The sequence below is a fragment of the Lontra canadensis genome, unplaced genomic scaffold (genome assembly GCF_010015895.1).
Source record: "Lontra canadensis isolate GAN:19392208 unplaced genomic scaffold, GSC_riverotter_1.0 scaffold7, whole genome shotgun sequence".
In the NCBI taxonomy this organism is placed as follows: Eukaryota; Metazoa; Chordata; class Mammalia; order Carnivora; family Mustelidae; genus Lontra; species Lontra canadensis.
Genome location: NW_022631001.1, coordinates 35662946 through 35678898, shown reverse-complemented (window position 1 = coordinate 35678898; position 15953 = coordinate 35662946). Strand labels below are relative to the sequence as shown.

The 15953-nt window shown below is 46.5% G+C and overlaps 1 protein-coding gene across 10 annotated transcripts in view; it reads right to left on the bottom strand.

The window, feature by feature from the left end:
* The window catches only part of TEAD1 (TEA domain transcription factor 1), a 253414-nt gene that overhangs the window by 179170 nt on the left and 58291 nt on the right, over nt 1-15953 (bottom strand). For 6 of the 10 annotated variants that reach the window (XM_032853498.1, XM_032853500.1, XM_032853502.1 and 3 more), the window contains exon 1: nt 5276-5379. The exons of the other annotated variants lie outside the window; for them this stretch is intronic. The gene's annotated coding sequence lies outside the window, so the exon portion shown is untranslated. Of the gene's footprint in view, nt 1-5275; nt 5380-15953 lie in introns of those variants that run through there. 10 annotated transcript variants of the gene reach the window in all.

The window sequence follows — 15953 nt, the reverse complement described above, 5'->3', positions numbered from 1 at the left end:
ACAGGACAGGACCCTAAGCATTCCAACTTCAGAGACAGGTTTTAGAGACGGTGTAGATGCGCTGCTTTCTTACACAGGCCAGAGCCACCGGATGAACTCCACTCAGCGCCCTGTCGCTCAGCTCCTCAATTACTGTTCATTGACCTTTGACCAAAAAGCACCCATCCTTATTCCCCTGGTCCCCAAAGATGGCTGCATGCTGATGGCACAGTCAGCCCCAACCCAGCACGGGGACTGGACCCCTGTGCTCTCACGGAGACACAGAAGTCTAAGAACTGCCCACGAGCGAACCCGGGCCGACAGCGACATGTCCAAGCGTGTAAGCTGACCCAAAACAGACCCTGCTTGTTCCCGAATATCCACTGGTTTCCAGTGTTATGGCTGTCATGGAGTCCCGACTCTTCAAATGAGAAACGCAACCTGCCATTTAATGAAGACACAACCACAGAGCAGTTGAAAAACAGGTCCTCCATTGGGAGGGATGCAAATTCAGAGACCAATGAGAGCCTCTCACCCTAGCCCCCAGCCCGCTCCTCCGAATTTATACCCAGTTCAACTTCGGGGAGAGCATGCATCTCGGCACTTTGGCTAGGAACTGGCCAGGGTAAGAGAGTATTGTTTCCGCCTTTAGACAATAAGGCATTCCTGCCCAAATAAATAAACAAACACATACATGTGCACCTACTATGTGCACAGCACCAGCTCTAAGCAGGCCACAAACACTTGGGAGGCACACAGTGGGGCAAGACCCCTAGGCAAAGAGAAGAACTTTCGGCAAGGCTGAGGCACCCACTTCAGGAATCAGGCCTCCCTGTGCCTTCACTTTGGCAGGCACCAGAGTGCTCCGAAGGAGGGCAGACCACCAGACTGCTCCCTTGCCCTCGCACCGCACCAGCAAAAGAGCCCAGTATCAAGAAAGAAAGGCAAAAGGCCACAACTTGATTCCATCGACATTTCCGCAGCTCCCCAACACACACACACACACACACACACACACACACACGGAGAGCCTCTTCAGGTGGGTCTCCAACACAATCTGCTAACCCCAGAAGAACAAGGAAGGCCAAACCTTCAATCCGTCTCTCACTCATCCAACTGGAATCCATGCTGATTCCCCCTGTGTAATCCCACCAATGTGCTCGCTTTTGCCCAGGCTCTCCCTTTGTGGATATTCCTGGTGTTGATTCCCCATTAGTCCTACTGACTTGACTCTACATGTAGAATTCAACTTGAAGGACAAACAGGCCCAAAAGGACACCAAACAACCCCAAAGCCACACACTAGACACACCTGGCAGTGACACCTTCAAAGCCGCTTCTCTGCACTGAGGATCCTTCCCTGAAAGCATTCATGGAAAACCAAAAAGGATTTCCGAGGTCCTGGGTGTGGAGACCCAATTCACATAGTGCCCTCGGAGAGATTCTGCTACTCAGGGAACCTAGCTGGAGCAGCACCCCGGCTCCACCCAGCCCTTCCGATGCAACTCAATCCCGAGAATGTCCACTTGACCCCCCATCCCTCAGCCACATGCCCTCCCACGCCTCTCCATGCCCCTCCACCCCCAAGGACTCTACTCCTGACTCCCAAGCAGGACCTTCCACCCTTCTCAGAGCTGGGCAGTTGCCGGTGTCCCCATACCACCCCCACACCCCACAACCAAATCCTGCCCAGTTCCCAGCTCCGGATGGAGGCTGGGTGACACAGGTGGCCTCTTGAAAGTATCCCAGCTCTGATGCTAAAAGTGTGAATCAGAGTCCCCCGGAGAGGTATTTTTGGCAAGTCTCTCTTGTGCTTTTCTTTGGCCAGAAGAGTTTTCCTAAAATGCAATTATGACTTTTATCATCTGCTCCTTAAAATCTTCCAGCAGATCCCCACCCACTACAGGACCCAACTGCCTGCCAGGGGCACCCATGGCCTTGACTACCTAACTGCAGCCTGTTCTCAGACGCCTGTCCAGTCCCCTGCATTCCAACCACGTGACCACTCCATGGCGCCCAGACACAGCAGGCTGCCTGCTTCACCCTTCAGCCGTCTCGGTCCCTCTGCTCAGATGCTCCCCTCGTCAGCCACTCTGCCCAACGAATACCTATCTGTCCTTTCAAGACCAACACCATCAACCTCTCTCTGGGAAGCCTGAGCAGCTTCCTCCACCCAGAGATGTCACTTCTGTGTCCCTGAAGCACCTCAAACAAACTTCCAACACCACACATGCACGCCTCACCATTGAGTCCTCATAAGAAACGGTCTCCCAGCTCGTCAGTTAGTTCCCTAGCCATCCTAGAACATCCCTCAACACCAGACAAGTTGCTGGAACTTCAAAAACTGTTTGCTACCTGTTCTCCTTCGCGGGTATCCCTACAGTTTCAGGGACTATGCCCTAAATCTGCAGAGCCTATATGGCAAAGCCATGAAATGTTATGTGTGTGTATGTGTGCATGTGTGTGTCTGTGTGTCTGTGTATATATATAGATATATATATATATATGCTATCTAGGGTTCTGGAATACCAAAGAGTTTGAATTTTTAGTTCCCCACTTATTAGCTATGTCTCAGTGCACCCCTCCCACCTTGGTGCAAATGAGAATTAATATTAGCTACTTGTTATAAAGACTATGAGATGGGGCGCCTGGGTGGCTCAGTGAGTTAAGCCTCTGCTTTCAGCTCAGGTCATGATCCCAGGGTCCTGGGATGGAGCCCCGCATCAAGCTCTCTGCTCAGCGGGGAGCCTGCTTTCCCCTCTCTCTCTGCCTGCCTCTCTGCCTACTTGTGATCTGTCTGTCAAATAAATTAAAAAAAAAAAAAACTTTATAAAACTAAAAATAAAAGTAAAAAAATAAAAAAGATACCAGATGATCCATGTAAAGTACAGGTGTCTCAATTATTAGCAGTAATTACGTGCATTTTTTACCATTATCTGTACGCTTATAGATGAGTGGGTATGAGTGCACACACACCTTAGAACTGTGCCTGACACATTATAGGTCCTCAAAATAATTGCTGAACAAATGTGTACAGCTATAATTACTAATTACTGCTTATGTATCTGCCTTTCCTGCTACATTGCAAGTTTTTCAGAAGGCAGGGACTCTATCCCATTCATTTCTGTACCTTTTCCCCACCTCAGCTCCATAAATAATTGTCTGATTTAGTTTAACATAAAATATTAACACAAGTTTATGACAATATATTAAGATATTCATCCTTGTCGAAGGAATCACAAAGACGGCCTCAGGCACACTCTAGACCAAACCCACAGAACAAAATTAAAAAGTCACTGGCTTAAAAACCTTCCTCTAATCTGCAAACACCGTTACTAGCTGGCCTCTAGGCTCAACATCAACTCTGTGGGCCCCCACTTCAAGGTCCGGCCTGTTATCTAATAAGCCACCACCTGAGGTCTTAAGTGATGACATACACACTCCCTGGTCTGTGGCATCCCCGCCCTGGTCCCCAGCCACAGCCCCCACCACCACCACCACCCGGAGACATGGGCCCCAGCCTCCTTAGCTCACAGCCAGTCCTCCCCCTGGGGCCTGGGGGCAGCAGGAGGCCGGCCGACGTGTCAGGTTACCACAAAATCACAGCGGGCCTGCACAGTCAGTGAACCAGCGAAGGGCAGAAAGAGAAGTCCAGGAGAAAAAACTAGACACTCGAGTCTGAGTCAAAGAGGAACAGGGGTTTAAGAAATATACTTTAAATTCACAACTACGCTCTTAACGTCACCACTATAGCCTCTACAATAACTCATTCATTTAGTGCCCCGCCCCCCGGAGTAGCTTATGTTTATATTATACTTAACTGCTTTGAATGTGCTTTTAAAAACATCATTTTTAAGGCCAGAGCGGAAGATGGGGGTTTTTTGTTTTGTTTTGGTTTGGCTTTTTTTGTACCTTGCTTATTTAGTTTGCTTATTTCATAAAAGTCAGATTTGGGTCAATGAAGGTTTTAACAAGTATTCCCATTCAACAAGTCCCTGATATTACTCAGCTTTAATTTTCTCCAAACTAAATCCAAACATGACAGAGCTCATTAGCTCGGCTGAAGGAGAGGCAGACCTTCAAGAAAGAAAAGGCTAATAAAAAGCACTCACACATTTTTTTTTTTCTTTTTCCTAAAATGAAATCAAAGGTCACTCCCGTGCTACCCTCGTGCAGGAACCCTGGCGGCTTGATGTGGGCTGACCCAGCCCACGGACTTCAAACAAAGTTAACTTCAATCACTGCAGCCAGTTAACAGGTTATTGATTCTCCAGCCACTGTTCTTTCATCTGGGTTCACTCCGCAGACCAGGCCTCTTTAATGGGCTCCTAGCAACTGTTTTAATAAGAGGGTAGGTAGAGACCCAGCTCCAAGAAATGCCCTTCTCTGGCTGGGCAGGTAAACCCCGAGACTGGATTCGGTTTCCCATTCAGTTTCCCACTGATAACCCGGCAGGTTAGATTCCCTGGAGGTGTTGAAAGGGAGGCAGATTTAGTAACAGAAAGAAAGAAAGAAAGAAAGAGCAGATTTAGAAACAGAAAGAAAGAAAGAAAGAAAGAAAAAAAAAAAGAAAGAAAAAAAAAAAAAAGAAAGAGGAAGGAAGGAAGGAAGGGAAAGGAAAGGAAGGAAGGAAGAAGAAAAAAAGAAAGAGAGAGAAAGAAGGAAGGAAGGAAAGGAAAGGAAGGAAGAAGAAAAAAAGAAAGAAAGAAAGAAATCCCAAATGGCAGGGGGGGGGGGGGGGAGGAAAAAAAAAAAATTCTCTGCGATCTTCCTTAAAAAAAAGTTCTTAAAAAAAAAAAAAAAAAGACTCTACTGCAACTTCTTAAAGGGAAAGGCGGCAGGGGACTTTCAAATGATGATCTTAGTGACAACCAGACCAGCTGGTAAACATGCAGACAGGCAGATTCTGCGTTTCATTTCTTTTGACTTTTAAGAAATAATCCTCTCCTGATCCCATCAATAAGAATTTCAGAGAAGGAACCTATTACCTACCAGCAGACTCTGAGTTCTGCAAGTGGAGAAGCACACACATCAACAGTGAAATTACCAGCAGTTTCATCCTGTCTTTAAAAATGGTCTAATTCCTGGAAGAGAGGATCCCATGTGCACGCTCCTCCTTGGGCTGTCAGAATTCACACAGTTCATACAGGACACATCACACCGTGCAATTATCAATTGGCATTGCCACTGCTAAAAGATCTTTAATCCTGATTTTTTTTCTTAAAAAAAACAACACCATAAAAGCTCTCCTTATTAGCCCAGCTCTCTCTGCCTGTTCAGTGTGCCTGGTCACTTACAGGAGAAGGAGAAAACCCCGGAGGCGCGGCTCATCTTTCCCCAGCTGTGTCTCCCAGGGAGCTGTTCGTGTGTCTCCGCAGTGCGATGCCACACCACCATGCTGGCGGACAGGGTTTAAAATTAGCCGAGCCACGGGTAACCTTCGGACAAGGTCAGCCAGCAGAGCAGTGCCTGGCTCAGGGAGGGACATTAATGAGAAGCCAAGGAGAGCTCTTCCCTGAGCCCATGCGGGCCCCTCAGAGCCCTCACCCTCTAGAATCCTGGAGGAGCCAGGGACGCCTCCTGGGCCTGAGGAGGCTGACCTCGGCTCTTATTTTTAACCCACCAAGTCAGCAGCTTCCTTCGCAGGCGATCGACACAAGCTCTGCGTGTGTTTCTCCAAGTCTGAATTCAGCATAACTCAGCCGCTGGTTATACGTTCATTTTTAAAACCCTTAAACTGGATTTTAAGAACGTCATGCCTACGGAACACTTCTAAATGTAAAGTTCATAGCCACAGAGGACCACAAGAGTGGCACCTACAGAAACCTACGCAGGAGGACAGGCACTGTACTCAAGGTCCTCCACCAAACCACAGGCAGTGCTGACCATGCTTTCTGATTACTTTCTAGCACTAATACCATTATTCTTACTGATACTATTTATTATTGTTAATCCCTATAGTTTTGGGGTTCTGTTCTAACATCTCACATTCAGCATTACCCAGAGTCCCAAAACAGTCTTTGCATTTGTGGTTTTTAAGAGGTATCTTATTTCACGTCATGGATACCTGCTATTTTGACTATTTCCCCATGTGTGCACATGTACATCCTGCCCAACCGTTCAATGACAGCAAACATCCTTGTAATCATCTCCTAAGGACAGACTCCTGGAGTCCACAAGGGCCAGAAAAAAACTGAAGCCACTGGTGCAGACTGGGAACCCTTGAAGACAGGGACTGCCTGTCACACTGTAGTGTTTTCTAAAGAAAGGAAGGTGTTTTGGCGTTTTCCAAATAGACCAGCCTAAGTTCTAATGCGGCGCTTTCCAAGCACGTCCCGGGGATGATCATCAGGCCAGCACAACGGAAGTCCCCTGGGCAGTGGGACAGAGAATGCCACAAGCAAATGACGCATCTCACACCTCTGAACACGGGTCAAAGGCGATTCGGATGCTACTGGCACCATCCACACTGCCCCCACCAGCTCCCCGCTGGTGCAGCCACACCGGTTGTTCAACATACTGAAATTCGTTCACACGAGTTGAAGAAGTCAGTGGCACAAGCCCACTAAATGCTCCTGTCCCCTCGGCTCCCACTCCCCTCCCGGAGTCCCAGCCTCCTCCCTATCAGAGTAAAGGTCAGTGCCTGGCACACAGGGGGCCTCCAGGGGTTTCCCTTGGGTTGATGTCTGTATGGTTCAGTAAACATCTGAAATGTCCCTCCTGTTCACGGACAACCTACAACTCAAGATTTGCTTTTAAAACTTTGTTCATCCTCTCTTCCAACCAGCTCCTCAGAGACTACTGGTTAAAAAACTGAATCATCACCACTTCAGCACTGTTTCTTAAATTCATTAAGTTCCCTAATATTTTAAACTGAAATGGATAATTAATTAGAAGCACTTACCAAGATGCCTAGCAGGGAGTTGTTCCCACTAAGTTATTCTCTCCCAGGCCCAGGGAGTTGGGTTAGACTAAGATGGACATTATAAGCATAAGATCCATACGCTGGGTATCACACCCGTGATAGTGGGTCCCCAAGGAGCAAAGCTATCTGCTTAAATCACATGAGACTTTAAGGAACTCTCAGGTCATCAACTATAATTCGCAGGACACTAAAGCAAAAATATAAAAATGCTAAAATGAGAGGGAAGTAGAAGAGTCAAGTACAGTCTAACCTGTTTGCCCATTGCCCTGGCATCAGCTTACCTCAAACACCAGTAAACGCAACCTTCTGGAGCTGGGAGCATTGCTACGCTGCTGGGAGCACCATCTCTACCTCATCTCTCTTTGCTAAGCTGAATTATTTTCTGTGTAAGGGAATAGATAACTAGCAAGTGGACAGAATTTCATTTCCTCTGAACGTTTTCGTCTCTCTTCTACTACGGATGCCAGGGCAGGAACACCAGCCAGGAAAGGGAAGAACACCACACCAGAAGCCTGTAAATCAGACTTTGAAAACCAAAAAGGAGCTAACCTGGATGCATTACAGCCCCGCCCAGCCCAGCCCAGCTCGGGTGTTTCTCCAAGCTGCTGGGACGGTGACCCACACTGGAATCAGCTCAAAGACAATGTCCATCCAGGTCTCCACTGCAGAAGACTATATGCCAAATTTCAGGTCACTGTGGGAGCTATTTTTGACTCCCAATACCAAATACAGCAGGAAAAGTATAAGGAAATACCTTGTAGTAGTAAGTAACTGAAGATAATAATCACAGCTAAGATTTACTTAACACTACTGTGTGTGAGGTACAAGGATAAAGACTTTGCTTTTACCATTTCTCCCCATCCTCATCACAACTATCCTAAGTAGAGATGTAATATTACTATCCCTGTTATTCACATAATGAAGAAAACGAAGTTTACAAACATTAAGTCATTTATTCACTTGTCAAACAGAGATATTCAAACCCAGACCCATCTCACCTTGAGCCCAAAGGCTGTTTCTGTGACACAGTGAACCTCCCCTCATTGGAGGCAAGCAAGGAACAGCTAAGAGATCTCGTAACAGGGTCTCGGGAACTGGAGTGGGAAGAGGATGTCAGGGAAGATGCACTCCGACCTCTGATGCATGACAGATGAAAACAGACTGCCTGCTGTATGCCGGCTCTGTCCTGGGTGCTTAGAACACAGGAGGTATAGGAGACCCCCAGGAATGAAGCTAGCACACTGTTAGAGTGGCTCGATTTTTCTCACAACAAAGGCAACTAAAAAGCAAGGCCATCAGAGAGTCCAGACACCCATCCCAGGGAGCCCGGCAGAGCTGGTACATGGCGAGCACGTATCCTTCTCCCTCCCAGAACACACCTGCGAGGCTGCAGACCTCCCACCTTCTGCAGCGCGAGGAAAGGGTTCTGGCCCTTCTCTTTCTAAATTCCCTGCACCTCAGCTTTTTGCCAACACAAAGATGATACTTACAGTAAATAAACAATTCAAATTTGTATTAGAATGTATTAAGAACAAAACCAGAAAAGGGGATGAATGAACAAGTCACACGGGAGAGTAAGTATGGGACTTTGCCCCTTGCAAGAAGAGGGAAAGGACAAAATCAAGCAAGCTGAATCCGTGACTTTAGGGCTCTTCATCAGCAAACGTCTAAAGACGGTGGGCACATCTGCAGTGAACAGGACACAAGGACTATGCCAGCGCTGCTGTAGGTGAAGGTCCAGATGGCTATACTTAACAACAGCCTCAAAGGCTTACATCCTGGGACTTGGTAATCCTTACCCTAGAAATCTACTGAGAAGAGAATTCCACGAAGAAAAACATTCGAATCACAAAGATACACATTCCAGAATCATCCCTAATACCATGAACAGCAGAATAACTAAGAAATTCACAGTATGTGAATGCAAAGGAAATCTGTCTCCATTTATAAGAAAAAATGAAAAAGAACAGACTGACACATTAGGGAAAGCTTCTCAAAGAATCCAGATTTTAAAAAGCAAAATACAAAATTATATATATATATTTTAAAATATACATTTGTATGTATATGTGTAAGTATATATGAAACTGTATGCATAGATGTATTCAGACATATTAAAAATATATTTATATGTGTTACGTAGACATAAAACTGTGTGTGTGTATATCTGTAATTTAGTTTTATGCCCGTATCTACTGAAATTTTTTTAGAAGAGTTATTCTCTTAGGAGGATGACATTACAGGTTTTTGTCTTATACCTTTTTTTCATGTTCTATTGTTTCTGTAATTTTTAAGAAAGGACTCCAATTTCTTTCAAGAAAATTTAAATAATCAGCTACAACTTGAGACATTCAAGCACATGAATGCAAAAGGAAAGCTTTAGAGGTCGGACGTGTGGGGATACTTGAATCCTCTCTATCATCAGGACCCACCAGGAAGGAGCCCATCTCCACTCTCTGTGTCTAGTCACAAGCTTCAAACACAGACATACAGATGATCATGTGTTTCAGGGAGACCCGAGGACTTGATGTCCCCCTTACCTTTATGGCAGCAATCACAGTAGAACACTTAAGGAGTGTGGGATTCTGGACCTGGCCCCACTAGATGCACTTTATATGGCCATTCATCTACTCCTTGTAACAATCCTATAGGGAAAGTACTATCATGACTCCCACTTTGAAATGAGGAAACCCGACCTCGCTCAGACTGGCGGCAAAGCCAAGATCGGAACACAAACTAACCTTGGAGTCTACAGTGATAAGAACCAACCCGGACTGTGGAGACAAGTCGCCCACCAGGTGCTCTGCCGGTACGTCTTATCCAAAACGTCTTTCCTCCCCTCAGCCACCTACAAGGCACCCACACACACTTCAGAGGCCAATTCAACTGCCACCTCTTCAGCAAGGCCTTCCTCGGAGCTCCCTCACAGCGTAACAGGCACGGGGTTTCAGCTGCCCACGAAAACAGTTACGGAGACGGGGAACAATGATGGCAGCAGAACCAAGTGAATGTCCTTAAGGTCCCGAGCTGCACGCTTCAAAATGGTGAGGACAGTAAATTTTTGCTTATGTGCATTTTACCACAATTACAATTATAGGTAAGTAGGTAGGTACACAGAGAGGTAGGCAGACAAATAAAATGGGACTTCTAAGCAAAGAAATCAGGTCACAAGAACATGCCTTCAGGGGAACCCGAACACGACTTTGGACACTGGAACATTCACACCCCAGACACTGCACACATCACGCAGACGTCACATGAGTCTTTCCAAGACTCTTCCCCTTTCAGCAGGATTACCCCTCCCTCCAGGAGCCTTCCTGGATCCCCAAGTGCAGTCTGGGGGAGGCTGCTCACATGTGCCCACAGTATCATACCCTCGTCCCGGAGAACCCTTAGAAGTGCCCATCGACAGATCTGTGCCCCATGTAAAGCTCCTGCTGAAGGCAGCATCCTTATCTTATTTGAGTGTGTCCCCAGGACCTGGCTCAACACTTATCACCTTTAATAAACACTGAATCAGTTAATTAACTGCTGGAAAAAGGAGGGGTTGGAATACTACTCTGATTTTCCAAGCTCACATACAGGGTTGTCGTGAAGCATGATTAAGAAGACAAGTCAAGGCTCGCAGAAAACCCAAAGATTCAGTCTAAAACTAAAAGGAAGAGGGCCCACTAGCAGAGATTCCCAGAGGCCTCCTGCCACCTCTATCAGATACGAGGCATTTATGTGCAAACAGGTGATTTTCAGCACCTGCAGCTCCCGTGGGTTAAAGTCCATGCCCATCTCGCAACGCCCTGGGCTGAGACTCAGGTGCCAGGTGCAGGACAAAGGCTTAGGTCACCTCTTCAAACTCTCTTGAGGTCAAGTTTAAATGGCAGCTCGATTAATTTGTCCGGCACCTATTCTTTGGGCTAAAATCAGAAAACATTCTTTAAGGCTGCTAAATCTTTATTATCCTGAGGGGTCAGCTCAGAAGGCCAGGGGCGGTAATTGCTCGTTCTTTGCATAGTGCATTTCCCATCCTTCAAGGCAGCTGGTACGACCACAGTACTTTTTCTTGCATGTTCTAGCGCCGTTTTGCTCGTCACACCTCCAAGTCTACTCACAGCCCGTGTCCCACAGAGGAGAACAAATTCTTGAATTTGCTTCTGAGCAAAGTACATTTCCTTTTTTTCCTCCCTCTCCAACCACCGAGCAAACTGCAGGAGTGAAAAGCACAAGGCAGGCTCATCCGTGCCAGAGCCCTGCAAGCCAGCCGGCCACCGGAGGACACAGAACCCCCGCTGAAGAGCGTGACTGGAGTTCAGCTTTAGGGAAACCCAGCGCGGGACATTCTTACATTCGGGTGACTCACCGCTTCAAACAGGTCATGCTGAAATGTCAAGGAAAGTAAACGCAAAACCTAAGAAACACAGCTGCTTGTGCCTCGTGTGGAAACCCTTGGCCAGCAGGCAAAATCCATGCCCGAACCTTAGAAGAGAACCTTAGAAAGAAATAACCATAGGTAAAGGACATTTGGGGATCCGAGACAGAGAGGCCGAGACGAGGGGCATTTTTAAAAGGAGATAACGGTTATCCCTTTTATTTAATTTTTTGGTTTAGTCTTTCATTTATTTAGTCAAACCGTCCTCATTATAGAAGTTCAGTGAATTACGGAGATACAGATGTGTCAACATACAGCCTGACTCTGGGGAGTGGAACCTGTGCGGGGTGAGAAAGGACATGGCTGTAATAAGTCCCCGAGCAAGTCCTTTTCCTTCCCACCCTGGGCCTCGGTTTCCTCATCTGTCAACAAGGGAGCTGAACCAGGACTTTTACTGGGAGTTCTCATGTGTAATATTCTTTCTACTCCATTCAGCTATCTACCAGAACAAGCAGACTTCTGGCCCATGCATGACGGACTGTCCAAAACAGGAATCTTTTTAAAGTGCCGTAAATAGAGGAGCCTGGGTGGCTCAGTCCTTGAGCATCTGCCTTTGGCAAAGGTCATGGTCCCAGGGTCCCGGGATCATGCCCCTCATTGGGCTCCCTGCTCAGGCGGAAGCCTGCTTCCCCCACTCCCTCCCCCCTCCCCGCTTGTGTCCTGTGTGTGTGTGTGTGTGTGTGTGTGTGTGTGAGAAATAAATAAATAAGTCTTAAAAATTGAAAATAAAAAAAAGTGCCATAAATATTAAAGACCATATTTTATATATATACATATACTGGCCATATTATATATGTACATATACATATATATATAGAGAGAGAGAGAGAGAAACCGTATTATATATGTTCCAACACCATTCTTTGAAGACGCAGACTATTTCTGTATAACAGAATAATAAAAGATAGTGATTAGAGGGGCGCCTCAGTGGTTCGGTTAGGTGTCTGACTTGATTTAGGTTCAAATCATGATCTCAGGGTGGAGACTGAGCCCCATGCAGGGCTCTGCACCGAGGCTGGAGTCTGCTTAAGATTCTCTGTCCCTCTCCTTCTGCCCCTTCCCCTCACACTGTGGGAGTACTCCACTCTCCCTCTGTCTGTCTGTCTCTGTCAGGGAAGGGGGGCGGAGATGGTCATTATCATTTTTAATGGCACTTTTGAGATGCTTGGGTGGCTCAGGTCATGATCCCAGGGTCCTGGAACTGAGACGGGCATCGGGGGTCCCTGCTCCAGGGAGTCTGCTTCTCCCTCCCTATGCCCCTCCCCCACAACTCATGCCTCCCTGCGCAAATGCTCGCATAAATAAATAAACAAACAGGCACATTTTTCAAGTGGATCTTTTGGGGCGCCTGGATGGTTCAGATGGTTATGCATCTGCCTTCAACTCAGGTCAAGATCTCCAGGTCCTGGGATCCAGCCCCATGTCAGGCTCCCTCTGTCCCTCCCCTTTTCCTCCTTGTCCTTGTACACGCACTCTTTCAAATGAATAAATAAAATCTTTAAAAGAAAAAAAAAAAGAGAGAAGGAAGCTTCATTTGGCTATCTCAAATAAGTATTCCTTCCTTTTTTTTTCCCTCCTTCATGTTTACCTATGGTATTTCTTTAAAAATGTTATCAAAATCAAGGTTCCAGCTGAAATCCATCATATTGCATAGGACCATCAAATCTGACAAAAATTCTATATTTAATTAATACTTCAAGCATCATCCAATGAGCTTTGAAGATTACACCTACATCTGAAACAGAATACAGTAAACATTCATAGGCACAGACTAATTTTAGATTTAAGAATCACTGATAAACTCTATGTTCAAAGGAAGAATCACCTCTCACTTTACAATAACTAGTGGAATTCAACACGATCTCTAAAATCCTAAATATTTCCAATTTTCATATTCCTTCTTTAAACTGAATTCATTTTTATTTTAACTTACACCGCTACCATGCAAACCTGTCTTTCCTGAATAGTTTGTTCTAGGTGGGGCAGTGAAAAAAAAGGGGGGCTAGAAAACAAACAAGCTCTATGGTCTAATAGACTATAAACATGTTCACGTATTCTGGTTTTGACTGGAAATATTAAAGGAGAGGAAGAAAAAAAGGATGCACTTGGGATTTCAGGACACTGTGTGGTGATTCACAGAGAGACATCTGAGAGGCAAACTATTTGCCAGAGTAAACCAATATCACAATCATATGAACACTTTAAAGGAGATTTCTGTTCACAATTCACACACACTGAGGGAGTACCTGAAGGACAGCCTCACTGACTTCTCTACATGCCGATATAAAGCATGGCAAGCTTCTGTCGGGCTGACTGAGACCCCCAAGTGTGAGGTACGGACTGCTCATAATTTCGTTGGGTGTCCTAAAACACATGCAAGCATTTATTCAATCAGCCTTCAACACGCACGCAGCAACTCAGGCCAGGTTCTGTGCTGGAGACACGAAGATGTTACGCACCATGCTCCTGCCTCAAAGACCTCACAGTCCAGTGAGAGGCAGATGTGCCAGCTGCAACCCCAGAATCCAGAACACTGCGTGGCACACAACAGGTGCCCAAAAGATATAAAGTAAGTTAGGAGGCAGGGAGGGCAGACAGAGGCCTGCCCAGAGAGCTGTAGCACAGCAGGGAGCCTGGCTTCAAATGCACACCTACAGCTCTGCAGCCATCACCAGGCCACATGCTCAATGCTGCCACGCCTCATCACCCTGGTGTGTCCCTCCTTCGGTGGTGATGAGATACCACACATAGAAATGCCTGGAATGGCAAAGATGAGGAAGGACAGAACTTGGTCTGGGACAAGGACCAGGCAGGACAGAACCCCCCCACAGTATGGTAAGATCTTTTTTCCTACTTCTTCCTCTCCCTTTTGTAATCTTTCCTATAGAAAGCCCCTTCCCCAGTATGGACCCAGCAAGACTCAGAGTAAAGGAACCAAAACCAATGCAGGGCAGGGGCTGCAGAAGGAAGAGGCTACCATCCTTTGGAATGAAAACCCTCATCGGTTCTACAGTGGAAAAGGGGGAAAGGACTCCCAAGGCAGATACCCAAAGCACTTCGATTTCTGCTCTTTTGCTGGTTAGCCTCCTTCTCCACACAACTCTTGACAATTAGCAGGGGTTATCCCCCTCCCCCCATCTCATCTGAATGTCCTTAACTAAATTAAAGTGCCTGTAGCATGTTAACAATCGATCAACATAGAAGAGAGGCTAAACCAAGCTTAAATATCTTAGCTCTTTTCCTGTTTTAAAATAATGTAGGTGTGTGTGTGCGTATTTCTGCATATCCAGTTGTGAATGCACGTTTGGCTGTGTATGTATGTACATTCACACATATGCATGTATTATTTAAGTAGGTATGCATCTCTGTATAAATATAAACTAGGCTTCTCAGGGTTGAGGGAAATGTGAGACCACTTGTATGGCGAGGGAGGCAGGCCAGGTAAATTGTGTGTCCACCTCAAACACCTGCTAGCTCACCTTGCACAAATAAATAAGGTTGCAACCAATGAAGAAACCCTTAAGTTTCCAAGACAACCACAGGGGGAATGCTGGAAGGGCTCAAACTCCCTATGACTGGACCCAGCCCCTAAAGAACCCCTCTTCTCTCTTTTCCTGGAGAAAAGCTTCCCTTTTAGTAAACAAGAACCTTTGTCCTAACCCAGATCCCCAAACTTCCTGAGGGGTGGGAAGCAGGGGCCTCAGAGCTGCCTTCATGCCTGGAAAAGACCACAGCCCCAACAGGGAAACTAGAACAGTCAGGCTCCTGCTGCTTACCTCTCTTGAGGTTAAGAGATGCTGCAAAGTTGACGGTCATCCAATTTCATGGGCCTTTAGCTAGAAGCAGCTGTGTCCCAAGCCCAGTGCTGAGATTACTTCTCATACTTCATTGTGTTTCACGACAACCCAAAAAGGCAAGTGGAGTGGTATTACCCCCCTCTCCCAGGAGGGGGGTCTGCAACTCAGACATACTGATGGGCCCAAGAAAGGCCCCAAAGTAGGTAAATGTAGGAGCCATCACACTGTCTCACACTGCGTATCGGGCTTCAAGAGTACTGGCTGTAGGAGATGCATCTCAGCTCCTGGGTTCTGGTTTCAGTTCAGTCTCTCATCTAAGGGTAATCAATCCTGAGTAGGTCTTGACTTTAGGAGCCTTAAACTCTGACAGGATAAAAAAGAGAGGGCACCTTTGGTTCTACACCTCACAGAACAGAGTCCGATAAGAACCCTCTACACAATCAGTAGTCAATACAATTCTCAAAGGCTAGGTCAGGTGGTTTCCTGCCCTCAGCAATCCCACCAAACATCATCTCCCCTGCCATCCCTCGGGTCCCAACTCAAGTTTTCACTGCCTCAGGCATTCACATCCACGGTGCAAGACATCAAGATCCATCTCAACAATTCACTCAAGCCAAAAGAGCCAACCCCCCAGGCAACCTCAGCAAAGGTCTGAACTTATCTTCATTACACCTGTTTCTTGGGTTTTGTCTCTTCAACCTCGCCTGGGGACCCAGCCCAGACTTCTCGGTGCTCATGACTGTGATACCACAACCATGCCCCATTCTTCCCCGGAGTTAAATCAAAACACGTATTTACAAGGCAACATTTTCTGGGTATCCACTAGGTCA